Source organism: Triturus cristatus, chromosome 3_1, assembly GCF_964204655.1.
Source record: "Triturus cristatus chromosome 3_1, aTriCri1.1, whole genome shotgun sequence".
In the NCBI taxonomy this organism is placed as follows: Eukaryota; Metazoa; Chordata; class Amphibia; order Caudata; family Salamandridae; genus Triturus; species Triturus cristatus.
Window position 1 is genome coordinate 485,308,409 of NC_140583.1, and position 22,264 is coordinate 485,330,672.

Sequence of the window (22,264 nt, forward strand, 5' to 3'; positions counted from 1 at the left end):
TGTACACTCTCTGTTTAGCATGGGTGCTATTGCACCCCTTTGGAGACAGAAATGTGCCTAGTTTCATCAAACCTACTTCGTAATTTTTGTAATGCATGGGCAGAGACCTCGCTCACATCACTTACATCTATGCTGATTCAAACGCTAGCATTCCTCATGCACTACACAGCGCACTCCTACACAAAACCTAGTGTCAGCTACGGGTGGGCGGAATTTGCGTAGTCGCTCAATGCAAATTATCGCGAAAATGTTAGAAATCTCCGCGAGCACGCGGAGCTTTTGCAAAGACGTGGATTTGCTTGCCCCGCCCGTTCGCAATATGTTTTTGCGTGCTTGCGGTGAAATATATCGCTAACTTGCCCATGCGGTCGCAAATGGGCATGGCCATCTTGTTTTACACTCGTCCCGCCTGCTCGCGATGCTTATTTCCTGTTCCGGGTCACGTATTGCGTTCTCCCGTCCGTTCACGATGAGTATTTACTGTTCAGGAACGCGTATTACGTGTTTGCGACGCTTTTTGCATGCTCGGGGGAAAATATCCCGCAAACTTGCCCATGCGGTCACAATGGGTGCGGCCATCTTGTTTATCAGTCTATTGTTATGGTTCTGGACCTGCTTTTCTATCCTCCCTCTATCATTGCAATCCTTTGTTTCTGGACACTTTTTTCTAATCTTTTTTATTTATTATCTATCTCTCTATTTTCCTGAATCTTTATTTTGAGGTTTTTTTTTACTTTTTTGTGACTTTTTCTACTACTTTTTCACTCTTTTTCTATAACTTGCTTTTTTCATTTCTTTTACTTACTTTTCTAATTCCTCCCTTTTCTTTTCCACCCCCCGAGTCCCAGAACCATGCCCAAGGGAGATGGCAGGCGGGGAAACAAGGGAAAGGGTAAGGCTGCCCGTAGCCGCAGCCGTGACCACCTTCCCTGCGGAAGGCGCCACCCACGAGGGGTGCAGGAACGGGCCATATTTGGTGAGGCGGAGGTGGCCGCACTTTTTTTTTTTGTGCAGCGCCACCTCCCCTTAAAGCTAGCAGCAGGCGGCAGGCCTGGGTCCGGGTACGGACTCCGGGAGCGTCGCCAGCGGTGGGGAAAAGTGCGTCAGGCACTGTTTCGCTGCTCTGGTGTCTGGCGCACCCATAGCCAGCTGACGCACCGGTGGTTCGATATCCTGGACCAGAGGTCCTGGGGCTTGGTGAGTAACTATTTAATATTACTACTTTGTGTTCTTCTGCTCTGTGTTATATATATTGCGAATATATTTTTTTCCAAACAGCAAGAATGCTGCTGCTTACATTGCAGGTAAATTACGTTTAAAAATGTTCTGTGATTGTTATGACACATGTGCTCAGCGCTACTAATCTTACTTGTTTGCAACTTTGCGCTCGCTTGGCCCGACGATTATGTAAGAGTTTACTAGAGAACTTAAGTTAGGTAATGCTCTAGTCTTTCCTTTGTCCTCCTGCCACTAAGAAGAGATAGTGGTGGATTGATAGGTTTAGTTACTTATTAGTATTCATTGGTAAGTTTTTTAGTGGTCTACGTGACGCATTGTTCGTCATGTCACGTGCTGCCTACCCCAGCCTTAGTAGAATATTTTGTAGTTTGTTTAGTGAGTGGTAATAGGCTTATCACTAGCAGAACATCAGCAGCAACCAACCAACAATTTGGTGCATGCAAAAATGCATGCATGTGTCCTCCATCTTTGCATTTTTGAGGTCTAAAATAAATGGAAATGCAGACTTTTGGCAGGTCTGGAATAGGTGGGCTAGGTCAGGTGGTACTTAGGCTTACTAGACGGTCTGTGAATCTCGCAATACTACTAGTTGATCAGATTAGATAGGTCAATTTTATTGCAATTGTTGTTCCCAAAAATGTTTTTAAGCGTATTTTAAAATATTTTATTTGTTTCACACCAATCATTAATGTTTGTCTCTTTCTTTATTAAATCTTACATGTTCAGCACCCAGGGGCAAGAAGACAGGGTCAGAGTCAGTGGGACAACAACATGCCTCCCAGGGACAGTCACAGGACCACTCCTCTACCGAGGGCTCTGCTGCTGGCCACAGTAAGTCCTCCAGTGGTTAATATTAATAATTATATTTCCCTAACTTTTACTGCACCTTATTGTTTCCGAACTATTATTTCGGTTTCCTAATTCTATTTCTTTACAAATTCTTCTTCAATCTAAACTATCTGTTTCTAAATTCGTGTTATCCCTGCCTCTAACTGCCTCTGCTATGACTCTCTGTACTACTATTAGTCTATCTGTAGCTAAGCTTGCCCAGTTGGCCACTATTTATTTAATAGGTTTTAAATAAAACTCAGATTCACCAATAGCTCTAGCCATTGAGTCCAGTCCTTTGGGTTGTCCTCTTCTACTACTTCTAGTCTTCTTAACCTTGACGCTTTTCGACAATTCGCACCAACAAAATGCCCAAACAGATTTTACTCTTTTTGATAGGATAGGACATACTACTACTGTTGTAGGGATTCTGCACATACAGAACTTTGCACAAGAAAATAGGACGTTGGTGATGGGAGGTGAACCCCCCCCCCTAAGATACCGAATGAGTAGACAACCAGACCATAACACTCCCGACCTCTCAGTTGCGGAAGCAGTTCACACCCTTTTGCTCACTCATTCGTTTAAGTCCACAAAAATTACCACAGAGTCTATGTAAGTTCAAAAGGTTTATTCTCAACTGACAAGCTCTGTATGTTGTTCTATAATGCAGTATACAAGCCAGCACCAACAGGAAAATGCATAAGATTAAAACAATAAACATTGTTACACTTAGTTACACTTACAACTACAAGTCCATAGAAGACAAAAGGCAAAATCATAACTGAACAGTGGTGGAAGAACCACCCTCCCCTTGGTAGGAATATAGTTTATATAAAATTATAAATGAAGATCTCTGAGCGAATTCTAGGGACCCCTCACCTTAGAAGAACCTAGTACTGGTTACATCATAAGCTCTGCAAAGCTCTGGTTCGTAGAAGGGAATCTTCCGTCTGTTATGAGAAAAATGGTGCATGTTAGTATTAGGATTGCAAGCATTTCTCAGTCGTGCCAAAAGGTGAAGCATTTTTATGGATAAGCAATATGGACAAACACCAGAACTCCATAACAAAGTGGCTTGTTTTTCGACCTTGAACGCAGCGCTCAGACAGTAGCAGTATGAGCTCATGTGGGCTCAAAGGCGTCTTACACAACAAGCTGCGAGGTAACGTGGCAAAAATAAAAGACACAAAGCTAAAAGGGTTGCATGGTTCAGGCTAACTTAGGAAAGACTAGAATGACCCTAGGGACCATATAACACTACTAGTGTCTAATCTACTACCTGATTTGTACTAGTGATGTATGTTGTATATGTATGTATTAACTTTTTTTTCAATCTTGCTAATGAAACAGAATAAATAGGGGGAGGTGTATATGGCATCTAAAAAATGTGTAATGGTTTTTCTAGGCGTACTACCGACCACCAGTGCCGGGGCCAGCGGCGATGGGGACGCGGGCGCTGAGGGTTCAGGAGGAGATGCAGCAGTTGCAGGAGGAACTACAGGGGGTGAGCCAGCAGCAGTGGCGGCCGGTGGTAAGTTATATTCCTAATCCTTACTTATTGACATTACACTCGCTGCAATGGTGTACTGTATACTGTACTGTTGAGACTGATTAAGTATGAAGTTGTTGTGAACGGATGAAGAAGACACCCTTTAGTTAGCATTAGCAATAGCATTAGCGGCAGGAGTGTTGAGTAATCAATGGCCTCTTCTATCTGACTTCAACTCAGCTGTGAAAGTTTTATGGAGAAGACTAAAAGTCACATCAGATGACCTTGATGGATGGGTTGAACGAAAAGGGAAAGAAGGGTGGAAGGGCGGACGAGATTTAATATTTATGACTGGCAGAGAAGGATACGTGGGATGCATGCATAGGTGGCTGATAGGAATCAGGTGCATGGGTGGTTGAATGCCTGAAACTCTCACAAATGTTAGAGGCCAAGGAAGTGGGAGGATAGATACATACCACAAATGTTATGTACTGTGCTTGCTAGTGCTACTGTGCCACTATGTGTAGAATTAATTTGTCTTACTGCTTTGCTAAGAGTATATTTTACAATAGTCTTGTTTTTTCTTCTTGATATAGCTACTCCTTCCAAAGGTAAACCAGACAGGAAGGAGTTGGCAGCCATGGCCCAGCGCTGGAAGCTGGAGGCCATACAAACTGAATATCGGCGGCTGGTGGTTCTAGCGGAGGAGGAGGAGGAGGCGGCAGCAGCTGCAGCGTCCTCCAATGCCCCAGGCCCCAGCCACCCCCTTCAGTGTTACGGCATCGCCGTCTGGCAGCAGCCCGCCACCGCACTCCATTTAGTAGCACTGCTGGCCCCCCCGTGGATGCAATTGCCGCGCATTGAAGCGGCGCGTGGCCTGCCTAGAGAAGTGTTTTTGTGTCCTGGAGAGGCAAGACCGCCGATGAACAGACCCTGTTGATTGCCCTTTTTTATTGCTTCTTTTGGTGGGTGGGAATCGGGCGTTGGGGTTTTCACTTTATTTATGGACATGGGCAATTGGACATTTAATTTGTTGGACTTTTTCGTTTCGGACATTGGTTGGGGTTAGGGAGAGGGGTGGGTCAGGTGTTGTTGTGGGATTTTTTACATAGTTTATTTTTGTTAGGGGATTAAATTATATATTTATACTTTACAAACGATGTTGTTAAAGTTTTGTGGGTGGGGATACTGTTTTACGTCACACTGTTTCCTTGCTGCTGCTGGGCCACAGCCAATGTTTGATTTAAATAATTGGATGACTTTGTAAGACACAAACAGATAGATGTGGTACCCCTCACTGAGTGACTTGTCCTGCTAGTACTGTCAGTCTTATTCCTAGTCCATTATTATACCTCCCCCAAACATCTTTTCTTACCTGTGATTGATGTTTAAGTTAGGCACAGTGATGGCTGCATGACGATGAAAGTTGGGTTTCCAAAGAGAATGGAGATGCCATGGTTGTGGTGGTAGTAGTAGTAGACACTGGCAGTAGCATTTACAAAAAAAGAAAATGAGACAGTCAGTCGCCTGAGAGAAACTCTGGGAGGAGTAGTAGAGTGAAGTAAATAAAACATAATGGTGGCGGGGATAGCCTAGTAAAACAAGTTACAAACTGTAGTTGTGTCGAGTCACTCAACTAGGCCTACTGAGGTTCTGTAGCGATCCGAACCCGTGAAATCGGTATCGTAGTACTGACACGATTTTGGTACCAATGAACTGCAAATGATCCATTACATACATGACAGTGTTTTCGCTACGCAACTAGCATGAATTCACTGAGAAATAGGGCATTCTGTTGTAAAGTCATGGCATCCATTTTAGTTACGGCATCCATTTTGTTTCTTGCCCTCACATAGTCAATGAACGGACGATGACCCCGGCAGAGTCACCTTGTTAAGGACACGTAAGCTCGAGCCCCGAGAAAGGCTGACGCTGCCTGACTAGGCAGAATCAAGCTGCCTCCCTTGCCTGAGGCCAGTCCTGCTATACTGGTTCTCGTGTCCGTTGTCCTTACTGAAAGGCCGAAGACGGTAGCCATGCCCGTTTATGATCCATAAACACCTCTTATCCTACTTTTCAATCCTTTGCACCTGGCTCTGCTCCTCTCCTTCTGGGCTTTTACAATGGGGAGGTTACGATTTTTATGATGGGGAGGATCGGGCAAAGAATGGAAAACTGACAAGGGGACCTGATCGAATACCGAAAACCTACGACTAATTATTGTTTGATGTCTATTTACTGTTTGTTTGGGATACCGGGTTGGGCATGAGAAATATTCGTGTAATGTTGCCTAGAGACATTTTCCGTGTATTTAAGGAACAACCCACTTAATGCAATTCGAACAGTCTCGTAGATTCTGCCTCTGTGTGGTTCCTATGACTTCTGTGTCCCTGCAGTAAATAAACCTTGGTCTTTGACGCCACCATCGAGAAGCCCGTGTCTCTGTTTATTTGTGCACCGAGACAGGAGGAACTCAGGGGTCTTTGGGTGTTGTTTCCCTGACACCTCTGGACTCTTAAAAGTCCAGAACCTCAAATTGGCGCCCAACGTGGGACGACGTCATCCGGTACCGGTCCAAAGCCTGAAAAGTTCGAGAAGTTTCGTGTGAAGATTCCGGAGGGAGGTACCCCGCTTCATCGATCCCTGCATGTCGTAAAAGTGGCCCGACGATCTCTTCCACGAGGGTTCCCGTTCCCAGACGGCTACAGAGGACCGCTGCCCTGACTGTCGCCCTGTCTTGGACCCGAGGTGCAGACCTTAGTACGGCGAGACGTAGACGGGTTCTCCTTGGTGACGTCTTCCACATTTCAGTTAAGTATTAAGTGGGTTACGCTCAGTTTGGTTGTTCTTTGTTGCTCTGGTTTAATTCGTAGATTATCATTGGTTGCTCTTGTTTAGATAATCTTTGTTTTGGTAATAGTTCATTTTGGTAGGCCTAAGTTCTTGGCGCATTTTGGTTGGAATTTGTCTTTGTTTGTCATGACTACCAGTAGTAATTGTTTCCTGTCCTGGTTACGTTGCAACGGGGATTCCCGGTTGGAGGATTCGTGTTCGGTTCCTCCGATTGGAACTCCTACATATGAGCTCTATTGTAAACATGGTGTGGGTCCTATTACATATAATGAAGTATGGGTCCGTTATACCAGAAAAGATGGTGTCCTTAGTTGGCCACCGCATGGTAGCTTCGAAACCGAAATTCTAGACAATCTAGAAATGAAGTTGTTTAAGAGAAAAGCCCGGCCGGCAATGTTTGATTCTTTTCGCGTATGGCGCAAAGAAGCCAAACAGAGAGAAATTAGGAAGACGAAGGAAGAACAGAAAGAGAAAGGGTTGACTTTAATGGAGTCTGCTAGGCAGCTGCATGTCAACGAGACTGAGAAAGCAATGGAGATGGCGAATAGAAAATATAATTTGGCAATTGATAAATGTTACCCTGTATTGCCATCTTGTCCTACTAAGCCGATGGAGGATCATGAAAAGGATCCTCTGTTGTCTTACCTGTTGAATTCACCTCCACCGTATGCACAGGGTATTACAGTACCACAGTTACTACCTGTTGTACAGCCAGCTGCTGGTCAGCCTGGAATAGTTGCTCCACTTCCTTTGATTCCAGCACCTGTCCTTCCCGTAGTTAATGTTCCTTCGGCACCCCCTCTTCCTGGGTCGCCTGCTCTGCCTTTGCCTGTCGTTACGCAAACTGCTTTACCTGCTACTCCCACCCTTACTATTTCATCTGCTCCAGCTGCCCTATCCCCGAACCCTATGAACATTCTGACTCCACTTTCCGTTCGTCGGAAAATAACCGACTCTGTAACTAATATCTTAACTCCTCTCTACAGGTCTTTAATTGGGACCCCCGTTTCTGACTCTATACAGAGACGTAGCCAGCTTCCTGGTCCTCAGGAACGAGACATGTTAGATTCGACAGCTCTTAGGTGGATGTCGAAAGCTGTGAAGTATGATGCACGAAGAGTGTTAGATACTTTTATGCAATGGAATGAACCAACTCAACGTTATGTTTTTGACGTGATGTGTTCTCTTGTGCGTGAAGAATGGGAAGATGATGACTTAGATTCTGTCCCCTCTGATCTGATAAATGTTCAACAGAAATTCGCAGCAGGAATGGTGATAGGTTCAGAAGTAAGAGGAGCGATAGAACTGATTTTAGCTTATAGGGATGATTCCCCTCTTCGAGCGACAAGGGACCCTGATGGTTCACCGATTACTACTAGGAAAAAACGAGGTCAATATCCGATGAGGGAAGTTCCACCGATATGGCGTGATGCAGTTCAAGCTGATGCGAACTTGGGTATTTTAGCTGCTCCAGCACAATTCCAGAGAGTATGGATACACATCCCTTGGAAACGGGCCGAAGTATTAGCAGTAAAACAAGCGTTGCCAGACCCACGTAAAAATCCTGCTGGTTATTACAAAGAGTTAACGCAGACAGTTCAGGCGTGCGTCATGAATTTGGCAGACATTGAAATGTTATTTGGTAATGTAGTGCCACAGCCTATATGGGCCAAGATTCGGCAAGAGAACCACCCACTCGCCTTAGGAGGTGATTGGCCAGCTATTGTAGCAGCAGATGCGCAACAAGTTGGCGGTGCTAAACCTGAACCTCTGATTGCTGCCCTACCTGGCAGAATAATTAATCTGATGAAAACGCTGATGCCAGCGTTACGAGTTACTTGGGATAAACTATCGGCATGCAAGCAAAAGAAGGACGAAAGCGTCTCTGACTTTTTCACTAGATTTGAAGAGACCTTCGTAGACCACAGTGGACAAGATATGAGTACTGAGGGAGGCCAGAGATTGTTTGTCGACAAGTTCGTGTTTAATTTATTACCCGAACTTAGTAACAAGTTAAAGGATTCTGAAAGTGCATGGGCAGTGTCGACGACAGCACAGATACTTGCAACTGCTCAGTATTACGAGAATAGAGAGAAGGAAGAGAAGGAAAAGTCAGAAAAGAAAACAAAAGATTTAAAGACTAAAGTTCTTTTGCAACAGGCGTATCCGCCTCGCTCGAATCAGTCAGATTCACAGCAGCGACCCCAGTTTCAGCAGCAACCACAATTCCAGCAAGGGACGTCCCAAAGATTTAATTATGGTTTTTCCCGACAACAGTTAGCATGGAATCAGTGTGCCTATTGTAAAAAGGAGGGCCATTATAAGAATGAGTGTCCGGTACTGCACGCACAGACTAGTGGTGTCCCAGCTCAGAGAGGTAATGTTGGGTTTATGCAAACTCCTAGGGGTAGAGGACGTGGTACAATGACACCACAGGCTGATCGCCAATCGAATTATTTCGATCAGCGAAATGCACAATCTGCGCAACCAGGTAGATCTCCACAGTATCATGTTGAAGATTATTATGATCATAATGAAGAGATTCAGAGAAGCGAGTACTAGGACAGCCACAGGCAAAGAGAGGGAGTAGTATCAGTTCCAGTTGATCAGAGTGGACCTTATGTCGCAGTAGTTACATCAGGCGTGGTCGAACCGTTTCTGTTGGATACTGGTGCGGCAAAAAGTTCAATTATGCATGCGAAACTCCCTGGCGCACCTTTGTCTGGCTTAACGAACACTTCAGTAGGTTTCTCAGACGCCCCTGTTCACAATCCTGTTTCTAGTCCTTTATCAATTTCTGTTGGGCCATGCGAACTAGAAGCACCCCTTATTCTAACAACCGGTTGTAATGAGAATCTGCTTGGTTTAGATCTGTTGAAACGCCTGCATGCGACACTGTACTGTTCTCCTTCGGGAGTACAGCTCACATTAGGCAAAAGAGTAATCTCTCCAATGTATATGTCGATGGATAAGCTCCCACCGGAGCTGCGTTCTCTCCCTGATACTCTTTGGGCAACTGGTCCTAACGATGTAGGCCTCTTGGAAATTCCCCCTTATGTGGTAAGTCTGAAAGCGAATGTTAAATTCCTACGAATCCCACAGTATCGGATTTCGAATGAAGGGGAACGTGCACTCTTGCTGATTGTGAAAGACTTGATACAGAAAGATGTGATTGAGGAAACTAGAGGAAATATCTGCAATAGTCCTGTTCTACCGATTTTGAAACGTACTGACCCTTCCAAACCTCCAATCTACCGGTTTGTGATTGACCTCAGAGAAGTTAACAAAATAGTGATTCCACAGTTTCCTGTGGTCCCAGATATCACTGCATTATTGACGTTGATTCCTGCCTCAGCCTCATGGTTTACAGTGATCGATTTGAAAAATGCATTTTTCAGCATTCCGATAGCCGAGGAAAGTAGAGACATTTTTGGTTTCTCCTTAGGAGGTCGCAGTTTCAGATTCAAGCGCGCTCCACAAGGTTATTGTGAGAGCCCTTCAATTTACAGTCAAGCATTGAAGAGTCAATTAGATGCTCTTGTACTTCCTCCTGGTGTTGCTCTGATCCAATACGTAGACGATCTTTTACTGGCTGCTGATGACAAGGAAACTTGCAAAGCAGCTACAATTTCTCTATTACGTCATTTGTCAGACTTACATCACAAGGTGTCACCTTCTAAACTGCAATATTGTTGCCAAGAAGTGACCTACTTAGGTCATCTTTTGTCAAAGGAGGGAAGAAGGTTGACCCCATAGAGAATCAAAGCAATTTCGCAGATGACTGTACCAAGCACACAGAGAGAAGTGCGTGCGTTTTTGGGTATTACGTCATACTGTAGGCAATGGATCCCAAATTTTTCTCTCATGGCAAAACCATTGGTAGCCCTGACTGGAAAAGGTGTTCCGAGCCCTTTGCCATGGTCTGACGAATGTCAACAGAGCTTCTCTGACTTACGTGATGCGCTGTGTTCAGCTCCTGTGTTGGGTACTCCTGACTACAGTAAGCCGTTTACACTATCTGTCCATGAAAGAGAAGGTTGTGCTTTGAGTGTTTTAACGCAACAATTTGGTGACAAACAGCGACCTTGCGCATATTTCTCATCCACATTAGATCCGGTAGCCAGAGCATTGCCAAGTTGTTTGAGAGCTACAGCAGCAGCTGCAGTGTCTATTCGACAGTCTGCTGGACTAGTCATGAACAACATGTTAGTAGTCATGGTTCCACATGCTGTGGATACACTCATGAATCGAACGAAAACTCAGCACCTCACCAGTGCTAGACTATCAGGCTATGAGCTGACGCTTTTGGCAAACCACATTCAGATTAAGCGATGCAACATATTGAATCCAGCAACGCTGTTGCCGACTACTCTAGAGTCGAGTGATTCAGAGCCCCATGATTGCTGTTTTAGAACTGAGGAAGAGACAAAAGGTTGGATTGATTTGAAAGATACTCCGTTACTAGATCCAGACGGCACTTTATATGTCGATGGGTCGTGTTTTAAACTACATAATGGTGATGTGACGGCCGCGTATGCAGTTACGACTTTGAGTACGATTGTTGAGACTGCAAGAGTAAGTCAGAATTCTGCCCAAGCTGCAGAATTAATTGCATTAACAAGAGCGTGTGTTTTAGCTGAGGGAAAGAGAGTGAATGTGTTTACTGATAGCCAATACGCCTTCGGCGTAGCACATAGCTTTGGACGTCTCTGGAAAGAAAGAGGTTTTCTCACGTCCCATGGAACTAAGATCCAACATGGACAGTTAGTCAGCGATCTATTGGAATCCCTGACCCTACCGAATGAAGTTGCGATTGTGAAGTGCAGTGCACATCGAAAGATTACGGATGATGTTGGCCGTGGGAATGCGTTTGCTGATGAGGTCGCTAGAGAAACGGCCAAGAACATGACGAGCCGAATGTACGTTGCAACGTCTGCAAGATGGATTGCTGAATCAGGGATGTGTGAGAATACGATTGAAAGTGTGAAGGCAATCCAGAATGAAGCAACTGAAAACGAGAAGAATGAATGGAAGGAGAAAACGGGTAAAAAGGATTCAAGTGGATGTTGGGTTGATTTGTCTGAGCAGCAACGTTGGATGCTACCTGACGCGTATGTGCTCGCAGTAGTCACGATGGCGCATGGAGCGGCGCACATCAGTTCGAAAGGGATCTGTAAAATGTTAGCTCCAGTATGGAAGAACGATGGAATTACTAAGTGTGCGGAAAGAGTGGTGAAAAACTGCATGATATGCCTGATGCATAATTCTGGCAAGGGAACCCCAACCCCAACTGGTCATTTTGCTCCCCCTTCTTGTCCCTTTGAAGTGATTCAGTTGGATTTCATCCACATGGATAGGTGTAACAATCTTAAATACGTCCTAGTGGTAGTCTGTGCCTTTTCAAGATGGATTGAGGCATATCCGTTAAAGGATAACACTGCTATGTCCACTGCCAAAATCCTCCTTAAAGAGTACTTCCCCAGGTATGGTATGCCACGGATTGTTTGGTCGGACAATGGAAGTGAGTTTGTAGGGAAAGTTATGAAGAGTGTGTGTACGGGTTTAGGTATTACCCAAAAATTTCACAGTGCGAATCACCCGCAGTCAGCGGGTTTAGTTGAAGGGTACAATGGCACCCTGAAACTGAAACTTGCTAAAATTCAAGCTTCCACTGGTCTATCTTGGCCAGATGCACTGCCTTTAGCTCTATTGTCCACCAGAGCGACTGTACACTCTCGAGTAGGGCTTAGCCCATATGAGATAGTGTTCGGTCGTTCTGCTAATGTTTGGGGAGTCCCTAGGCCAAAGGAATTCAAACAGATTGAATACCCAATGTTGATTGATTATCTTTATGATCTGACTGCTAAATTAAGCCTTATTCATCAACAGGTATTCGAATCCTTGCCTAAACTGCCAGAGAGTCCAGGCCACACGTTGAAACCAGGCGACCAAGTTGTAGTACGGAATTTTGAACGAACTCGGAACCTCCAGCCAAGATTCGTGGGTCCGTTCCAGGTACTCCTCACAACAAGAACTGCTGTACGCCTAGCTGGAAGGAAGAATTGGGTGCACGCTAGCCATACGAAGCGTGTCCCTCTCCCACTCCCCTATGATAACTGGGTTAGACAGGGATTTGGCATATCCGAGACAGAACCTGTTCCTAGGCACATCCCTTTCAGTGATGCAGAGTGCATAACGGACCACCCACGAACTGAAACACAGAACTTTGACACCTCAGCAGGAACCGCTCCTTTGAATCCTGGACCGAGTATTGTACAAAGTGAACATTTGTCACCCGTGGAGTCGAACATTTCCGCACCTGTAGACCAGCTATTTCAAGATCAGACAAGATCCGGAAAGTACAGATATAATCTACGTTCTCATGTTATGAACTAATGACATTGCATAATTACCTTTCTGTTTGAAAACTGTTTTGATCTTACTGCATTCCATTCAGTCAGGAAGTTTGCTCAAAATTTTGTTTTTATTGTTTCTCTCACCTTGCCGTCTGGGTTACCGTAGGGTCGTAACGTGTGCCTTGTTTTAATTTGCAGGGAATCAGACATAAGGTCGGTTTCTTCTGTCTATCTTGGGAACTCCCAGGGTAAACAGAGGCAAGTTTTTAACAGGTACAAACCATCCGTTGCGAACGGTTGTAGAAGATGGAGCTTCCTGAACTGCGACGGGTTAATGTCATAAATGTGCACAAGACAAAGCTATATGACATATTATATAGCAAATGTTTTCTAATGCAATGTACTCTGACACTTCTAATTGTTTTAATAACTTTGGTAGGCGGAATTATTTTTAGTATTCAGTTGATCTTTACACCTGTTACATCTACAGTATCTCCCCATGTTCCTGTTTCTCCGACTGTTGTTTCTCTTCATTCTTTCCATCCTTTTCCTGCCCACGAACAAGCTCGACGCTCTGAGTTTATAAATAACACTTTCATTCAGCTCTTGCACCAACATCAACTAGTAGTTAACACAACAAACTGCTGGGTGTGTGGCTTAATACCACATACCATGGACAAGGGCATCCCTTATCTGGTTCTGCCCTTTAGTTATAATGGATCATTCTGGGCATTTCAGACCATGTTCGCTTATGCCCTAGAGACCTATCCTCCACGACCTCCGCGTTCCACTCGGTATAACTCTGCTAATAGAGCCTTGGTAAAAGGAATCACTGACATGGTTAGAGATGTCAATAACACTCCGTTCATTCCCAAGGATGAATTGCGAATTACATGGGTTGGAATGTTACGGAATATGGCATTACTCTGGGTGAGAACAAACGTAAAAGCTCGACTCCGATCTGGGTCGTACCCCACCAAGGTCAGGTCTGTTTGCAAGGAAATGGGAGGAATCCGAAAGCTCGACTAGGGAAGAGTGACTGTATCGAAACATATGTTTTCCCATCACAGTCTTCCCCTGCATTCTTAGCTGCTAAAGGTACCTATTTTGTTTGCCAAGACAGAGCATACACATGGCTGCCTGCTGACTTCTCAGGCTCATGTTATATCGCTCAACTGCTACCTCCGACATACACTGCTGCACCGGACTATCACAAAACTAGAGTTGTGAGAGGTGTTTTCAGTAAAGAAGATACTGCTGGCCAAGAAGCAGGAGACTTCTTCAAAGGTTTCCTTCCGTTCTGGGGGCCTATGGTTAACAGTAGAAACTTACGTCAACTAACACGGGTAGTTGAATCCACTATCACCGAAACTGCGGGTGCCCTTAGTAACCTGACAGCTGAGCTTCAAGCGGATCGCCTCATGACGTTACAGAACCGTATGGTTCTTGATGTGTGACTTGCAGATCGAGGTGGAGTGTGTAAGATGATCCAATCGAGTTGCTGTGTTTTTATCCCAGATAATGCGCCAACAGTATACAAGGCCATCTCTAAGTTACACAAAATCTCTGACTCTATTCATGTAGAGGAAGGTGACTGGTCATTAATGGGATGGTTCTGGAGCCTGTTGTCTGCGTGGGGATGGAAGGTTCTGATAGTCACTGGTGTAGCGTTGGTATTTTTATTTTCGTGCTGTCTCATTGTTCAGTGTGGTCCTGCCTTATGTAATCTCTGCATTTCAACATGCGTAAGAAGACCACCTGTTTTTAGAGATACGCCACGGGATAGAGTAATGCTTCAACAACATATCAGTGACCTGATGAACATAGAAATGGACTCCGACATAGAGTAAGTTATTGCCTAAGTAAGGGCAAAAGGACGGTCTGAGGTTCTGTAGCGATCCGAACCCGTGAAATCGGTATCGTAGTACTGACACGATTTTGGTACCAATGAACCGCAAATGATCCATTACATACATGACAGTGTTTTCGCTACGCAACTAGCATGAATTCACTGAGAAATAGGGCATTCTGTTGTAAAGTCATGGCATCCATTTTAGTTACGGCATCCATTTTGTTTCTTGCCCTCACATAGTCAATGAACGGACGATGACCCCGGGAGAGTCACCTTGTTAAGGACACGTAAGCTCGAGCCCCGAGAAAGGCTGACGCTGCATGACTAGGCAGAATCAAGCTGCCTCCCTTGCCTGAGGCCAGTCCTGCTATACTGGTTCTCGTGTCCGTTGTCCTTACTGAAAGGCCGAAGACGGTAGCCATGCCCGTTTATGATCCATAAACACCTCTTATCCTACTTTTCAATCCTTTGCACCTGGCTCTGCTCCTCTCCTTCTGGGCTTTTACAATGGGGAGGTTACGATTTTTATGATGGGGAGGATCGGGCAAAGAATGGAAAACTGACAAGGGGACCTGATCGAATACCGAAAACCTACGACTAATTATTGTTTGATGTCCATTTACTGTTTGTTTGGGATACCGGGTTGGGCATGAGAAATATTCGTGTAATGTTGCCTAAAGACATTTTCCGTGTATTTAAGGAACAACCCACTTAATGCAATTCGAACAGTCTCGTAGATTCTGCCTCTGTGTGGTTCCTATGACTTCTGTGTCCCTGCAGTAAATAAACCTTGGTCTTTGACGCCACCATCGAGAAGCCCGTGTCTCTGTTTATTTGTGCACCGAGACAGGAGGAACTCAGGGGTCTTTGGGTGTTGTTTCCCTGACACCTCTGGACTCTTAAAAGTCCAGAACCTCACTACTCTCGACACAAGCGTAACCTTTAGTGCTGTGTGTAATAGGATGACAAATCCAATCGATGCCGGCAATTAATGATGATGGATTAGGTTCATTTGGTAAAAAAGTTACCTTGCAAATATACTGATCATGGGTGGGCAAGCAGAAGAAGATCCTCGCCCTGCCTTGAAATTGAATTACTGTTGCTTTCGCCACATCCACCCCAGCAAGCGTGTGATCAATTATTGGTGTACATTTAATTTAGTCACACCTCAATAAATCACACAGCCTGGGTGAAAAGGGTTAGGGTTTGATGAATACTTGGGAAGGGGAGTTTGGGGAAAGGTTTGACAAAGAAAAACAGTACGCATGGACAAACAAAAAAACACAATCTTTGTAGACTACCATATCCATAAATCTGTTAAGGGAGAAAAAGGAAATGCATGCATGATGATGCATGATGATGATAACTTGATGGTTAATGATAGGTAGTACTTACTAACTACTACTAGACAATTAGACAGTACAGGGCAGCAGTATATTAATATTATGCAATTTGCCTTGCCTGTCTGCTCTCAGAGACCCAGATTACATATAGTTTGTGTTCTGTTGTACTAGGCTTACTTTTAAAGATAGCAAAGAAAATTTTAAAATAGCTGTAGAGATGAATAATAAGCAGAGAGCAAATATAATAATAACAACAACACACAGTAGTAATGATTGAAGACAAAAAATGAATCAAATTATTTAAAAGCTGATGAAAGTTGATACTGTTACTGTGTTATCCTGGTCAAAATGGGGAGTTGCATTTCTGCATTCCTCTTGGTCCTCCCTTCCATGGATGCTCCGTCCATCAATCTTGGGTGATGCCACTGCCTGCCTGGCAGATGTAGATTCATTGGTAAGCTAAGTGTGCGTTGTTTTTCCAAGTATAGCACAGGGTAAGGGCCGGCCTGTAATTGTGGATGGAAAAACAAAAGGGATTTTGAAAAACCAAGTAGAAAAAAATGCATAAATTACGGTGGAGTGCAACAAGAACACTTTCAGAGGTGGCATGGATACATCATGTCTACTCTGGTCTGTTTCCAGCATTACCCTACAACAACAACAGAGCAGGCCCACGGTGACGGCACCCTTGACCCATCCTGCATTTAGCGTACATTTTTTGACAGAGTCTGACAAAGCACATATCCAGCAACGTAGCATTTTACAAATTAAGTGACTAAATCAATGTACCGCTGTCAGTCATACCACTACACTCGACTCCACCACTACACAGACATGTAGGTCTGCTGTGGTTGTTGTTGACTTGTTTACCTTTTATGTCACTCATGAAATGCCCTGACTTATTCCATCAATCATCTCCGATCCTACTGAGTGACTACGAAGATATTATGTCACTGTGGTCAACATCATCATGGTGTTGTCCAACTCGGTGTGCAGTGTACAGATCGAGTCCCCTTTCCATATTCAAAATGCAATGGATGGGCCTGCAGCAGAAGTACAAATTTGTTATTAAAATACAAGAAGGGAAAAATTGCCTTGAGTTACTTTTAGTGTGTAGATTAGATAATAGTACACAATGAATTAACTTCATGCACAACAAACAACGACACAAATCACTCAGTCAGCGTCCAATGCATGGCATCATTCATTACCTGTTCCTTCTCATCTTCAGTTAATGGGCATTCTCTCTCGGCTCAGAAAGGAGGATAGCTATAGTAGTCATCATCATGTTCCACTTCTTTTGGAGGGACTTTTTTCTTCTATTATGCTTCATCCAATCATCATCTGGCTTGAGGGCAATGGAGTTAGGGCCGTTCAGGAGGATGGAGGAGCAGGACTTGGAGGAGTGGACTGTCTGAAATGCAGACAGCTGAAACTCATATTGCAATAAAAGACTAGAAGACGGTGGTGATGGATTTGTTGTGATTCGAAATTTCGAACCAGAAAGACAGACACACAAATAAAAGTGAATAAGGGAGGAAGACAGTAAGAAGTGCAAGCCTAATTGTCAGGGAAGTATAGCTCGTCCTCAAACTCTGGGGGTTCAACCAGAAGTAGGTATTTATCATCTAACACACTACTTCCATCACACGAGCCGCTGTCCTCATCTTCCTGCATTGATTCATGTATTGTGCAATTCGGTGGTATAAAGTGCTGATTCGTTTTGATACTGGTTAACCTCTCCACGTTTTTGGGCGAGAGACTGGTCCTTCTCACTGTTACTATGGAACAAGCAGCACTGAAAACATGTTCAGAAGAGACACTTGCAACAGGGCACGCCAGATAGTTTATCGCCAGCCTGCTGAGCAGTGGCCATTGGCCCCTTTTCCCATACCAATACCGCAATGGGTTTTGATCAATGTACACCTCTGTTGGGTCATCCAGATAGGTCTGGACCATCTGCTCAATGTTCAGGGGTTCTACAGTTTGTTTGGCCTCTTTTGTATTTGCATCAGCACTGGACCTAGCAAGTCCTTGCTGTAAATACCAATCCTTTAACGATTTTACCGGGTCTGATGATCTGGTTCTTGCTGTTGTCGATAGTGTTGGTGAGTGTTCTGAGCCAAACGCACTGCCCTCAGGCTCCGAAGTTGAACTTCACACTGGATGCCTGCTGCAGTACTTGTTGTGGGTTTATGTAGCGGGCTTTTAATTACCAGCCGTTCATTTTCCAAATTACTGGCTGCCTCAGCTATCCAAGTTTTGTACCGGGCAACATCCACTTCTGAAAAAGGAATTAATGTCTTACTGTTCAGTACTGATTTGGACCATGGATCCAGAATTGTGGCACAAATGTAATGTTCTTGTGACAAAATCTTAGTTTGCACCCTTGTATTGTCAGCTAAGCGACGGTATAAGCTCTCCACCAACTCATATGCTTCTTTTTTTTCCTCTACACCTTTGTACGCTACGGACACCTCCTTCAGCTGTTGCTCTAGCATGCGCAACAATGGGATAGCTTGGCCCATAGTACAGTCCTCCTTGCTTACTTCACGTGTGAAGACCTCGAAAGGAAGAAGCATCTCTGTCAGGCATTTAACTAGGCACCATTGGTCCATCTGAAGGGTCATGCCTTTCACAGTAGCATCCCCTCTTCGCATGACATATTCATTCATTGGTCTGTACTGCTCAAACAGACGGTCAAGCATTTAATAAGTTGGGTTCCAACGTGTTGTCACCTCCTGGATGAGTGCTTTGACTGGCATTCTATAGTCACGTTGAATGATCCTCAGCTGCTTCAGAGCTTTAAAAGAATTGCTGAAATGAGTGAATATTCTTTGGCAGGTGGTCAGTTAGTTGCTGACTATGGCTTCTTTTTTCAGAAAGTCTTAAACTATAATGTTAATGCAGTGCGCCAAACACGGGACCCTGAAATAGCAACCAAGCTCCATGGCCTTAAGTACATTACTGCCATTATCTGTGGCAACAAAACCAATCTTAAGCCCTCTTGAGTACAGCCATTCAAATACGTTGCTGTGAATCTCTTCCAAAATGTTTACAGCAGTATGAGATTTCTCCATGGCGAACATGGCTACAGTTGCATGTTTCCGAGTAGCATTAAAAATCTCAGCTGTGTCAACAGCACCTACTTCAGATAGCTTATCTCTAACCCCCACAAAAGAGACCCACTGTGCAGTGATGCACATGTAATCAGTGGCTTGGCAACTGGTCCACATGTCTGTTGTCAGGTGGATATTGTGAACAGCACTCTGCTGCAAAGCTTGTCCAACCAATTCCAGCACATCGTGATGTAGTGCTGGAACAGCAACTCTGGCAAAATAGGACTGGCTGGGAACTTTCCATTTAGGGCAGATGGCTGACACAAATTCAAGGAAACCCACCCCTTCCACAAATGAAAAAGGGAGAAGGTCCAGCGCTAACATTTTAGCCAGCTTCGCATTGTACAACCATGCCCTTGGGTGGTTGAGTTGGTACTGCCCCTCCGACCTACGCATGCTCTCAAAGGTAGGCTGGATTATTTTCCTTTGTGGTGCATCTGTTTTCTTGAACCCAGTTAGGCTCAACGACTCACTTTTTTTCATTGCAGTACTTGGTTGCCTTGGTGTCTCAGTCTGACTGAATATGACTTTTACTGCAGTGGCACCGAGATGTTTCTGAGAATGTGGGCGGTACCACTACACTGCTGGGGATGGGGCTATAAATGTTTCCATCTTGTTTATCTTCCACTGCGATCATATCTTCCCCTAATATAGCATATAGCAACGTTCTACTCCTTACTGCTGACTGAAAAGAAGTCCCAAACTGGGGAGGTGAACTTTCTTGTGCTGCTGGAGGTGCCACTTGCAATGCCGGATGAACTAGAGGGTGTGCTTGGAATGTGACCCTATGCAGTTACACTACCACTACCTACTGAGGTGGTGGTTGAGCTGGATGTAGGTGCCTGCCAGGCCTTTGCAAATGCAAATATGGAAGCTTGAGGTTGTGTTGGTGTTACCTGTGTTGGTGGTATCTGTGCTACATCCCTTGCAGCGATTTTGGATTGGGTAATATGTTGGTCTCCAACTCCTTGGAGCCAGGAGTGATGTTTGTGATGAGTGGCTCGTCATCATCATCATCCCCCTCTTGTACATCTACCTCCATAACTCTAAGGCTTTCTGGAACCTTCCTTTTCTATAGCCTTGTCTTGTGGCGTGCATCACTCTCAGACTGAGCTGGATGCTTTCAAGTGGCACCTCGATCATCAGAAGCGGGGCTTGAAGAATATGATGATGTACTAACCCTCCTTTTCCTTGCTGGGGGTCTGGAAGACAATGGATCTTCTAAAACAGTGGCTCACTCCTCTTTGTCTGCAGGAAGCTTGATTTCCTAAAATGCCCCTACTTCAGGAAGAACAACTACTATTGTGGGCTGTTGTTGTTGCTGTTCTTGCTGCTGTTCTTGCGGCTGCAGCTGTTCTTGCAGCTGCTGCTGTACTTGCGGCTGCTGCTGTTCTTGCGACTGCTGCTGTTCTTGCGGCTGCTGCTGTTCTTGCGGCTGCTGCTGCTGCGCCTGCTGCTGCCCAATTATCTGCTGAGTTTCTGCCTATTTTTATTGTGTACTACTTTGCGATGACATTTGAGCATCACTGCTCGTTAGTAGACTGGCTACCTCTGCGACACCCATGGGCTTGGGCCTAGGTTGGTGGGGCTGGCCTGCTGATGCGGAGGTGCTGCTCCCAGCTTGGTCCCCGGACAATGCTGCTGCAGGCGTAATTTTTGTTTCCCAAAAAACATCTGGGGCGGCACCTGTCTTGGTAAGTGCCACTTCCTTTTTCTGTTCCTTCTTCTCACTGACAACTTTCTTGGTACTGGAGGACCAGTTACCTTTTTTTGGGGCCATCTTCTTCAGATGTCAGCAGGACGCAGGTGCACAAGTTGCAGAGATGTCTGTGGTCACAGGTGGACGTGACATGGTGCGCAGCAGGACTTCTGTCTGGCAGTACAACGGGTGATGATGACACCTCCTCCTCTGTCTTTTTGTGCACCTAAAAGCAAAGAAGCCAGGAGAAGAACATCAGTGAAATGTTGCATTTTTTGTTGTGGTTCAATTACTACTAGTACAAACAAACAAATAAAAGATATAACTTAGTGTAGCCATTTGTGAGACTTTGTCAACAAGGGCTTTCATGGTATACTATGTACAGTCTCAGGAAGGATAGGAAAGAAGAATAATAACAAATATACAAATGTAATGGAAGTGGACCCTGTTTGGCATTAAATTATTTGCTCATCACATCATTCAGGGAGCTGCTGCTGGCAAAGGGGATGGAAGGAGGCAGTAAGCCAAGAGGAAAACCATGCAGGCCTATATGGCAAAAGCAGCACACTTATATAACTCCCACCAGAAATGGCCACCAGCCAAATAGACACTCACAAATCACAAGCAACAAGCAGGAGGCCTGGAAAACAATGTACTGACAAAAGGCCTATAATAGCCAGGCAAAGGATGCATGCTAAACCACACTGCTTTGCCTTTAATGAAATAAAATGCAAAAATGAAAATCCACAGGGCTAAACAAGGTCTGCAAGGTACACAACAACACACCGCATACAACAAAGGCATTTATTTAACACACACCCAAAAAGAACAGAAGTACCCCCAAAAATACACATTTTGCAATTCAAACCAATGCCATCCATGCCCTAAATGATGTTTGAAATACATTCAACACACACCAAAGGAACAGTTGCTTCATCATGCACCCACCCATGACTAGCTCTAGGCCTACTGGCTACCCACAACAATTTTCTTTTTAAATAATGATAAGTACCAACATTTTAGTTGCAGCAACTGCAATGCCCCCAATCAAACAAACAACAACACCAACTTACTTGTAAAATCTAAAATCCAAAAGTCCTCAAATCCAATGATAATGATGCAGCAGACACAAAGAGTGACCCTTCCAGCTCATAATCCAAAGGAAGAATGAACAGGAGATGGACAAAGCACTAGGAGGATGCTGCTGGACAAAACAGGAAGTTGGAGACTCCTTGCACAAAAAAGGATAGCCAAATGTCAATCTGAGGAGTTTTTTTCATCCAAATCATCATTTACAGAAGGTTTTATGCTGCTCGAGATGTTCTTCTTCTCCAGATTGAAAATTTTGCATGTTCGGGATCGCGAGCTTCACCAAACTTCCGCCGGATGTCCGATGGCGCGTCCAAATGATGTGTTCGCGATCACATGCTCTCTCTCGCGGTCTTGATGGCGCAGCGAATGACGTGTTCACAAACTCTCGCGG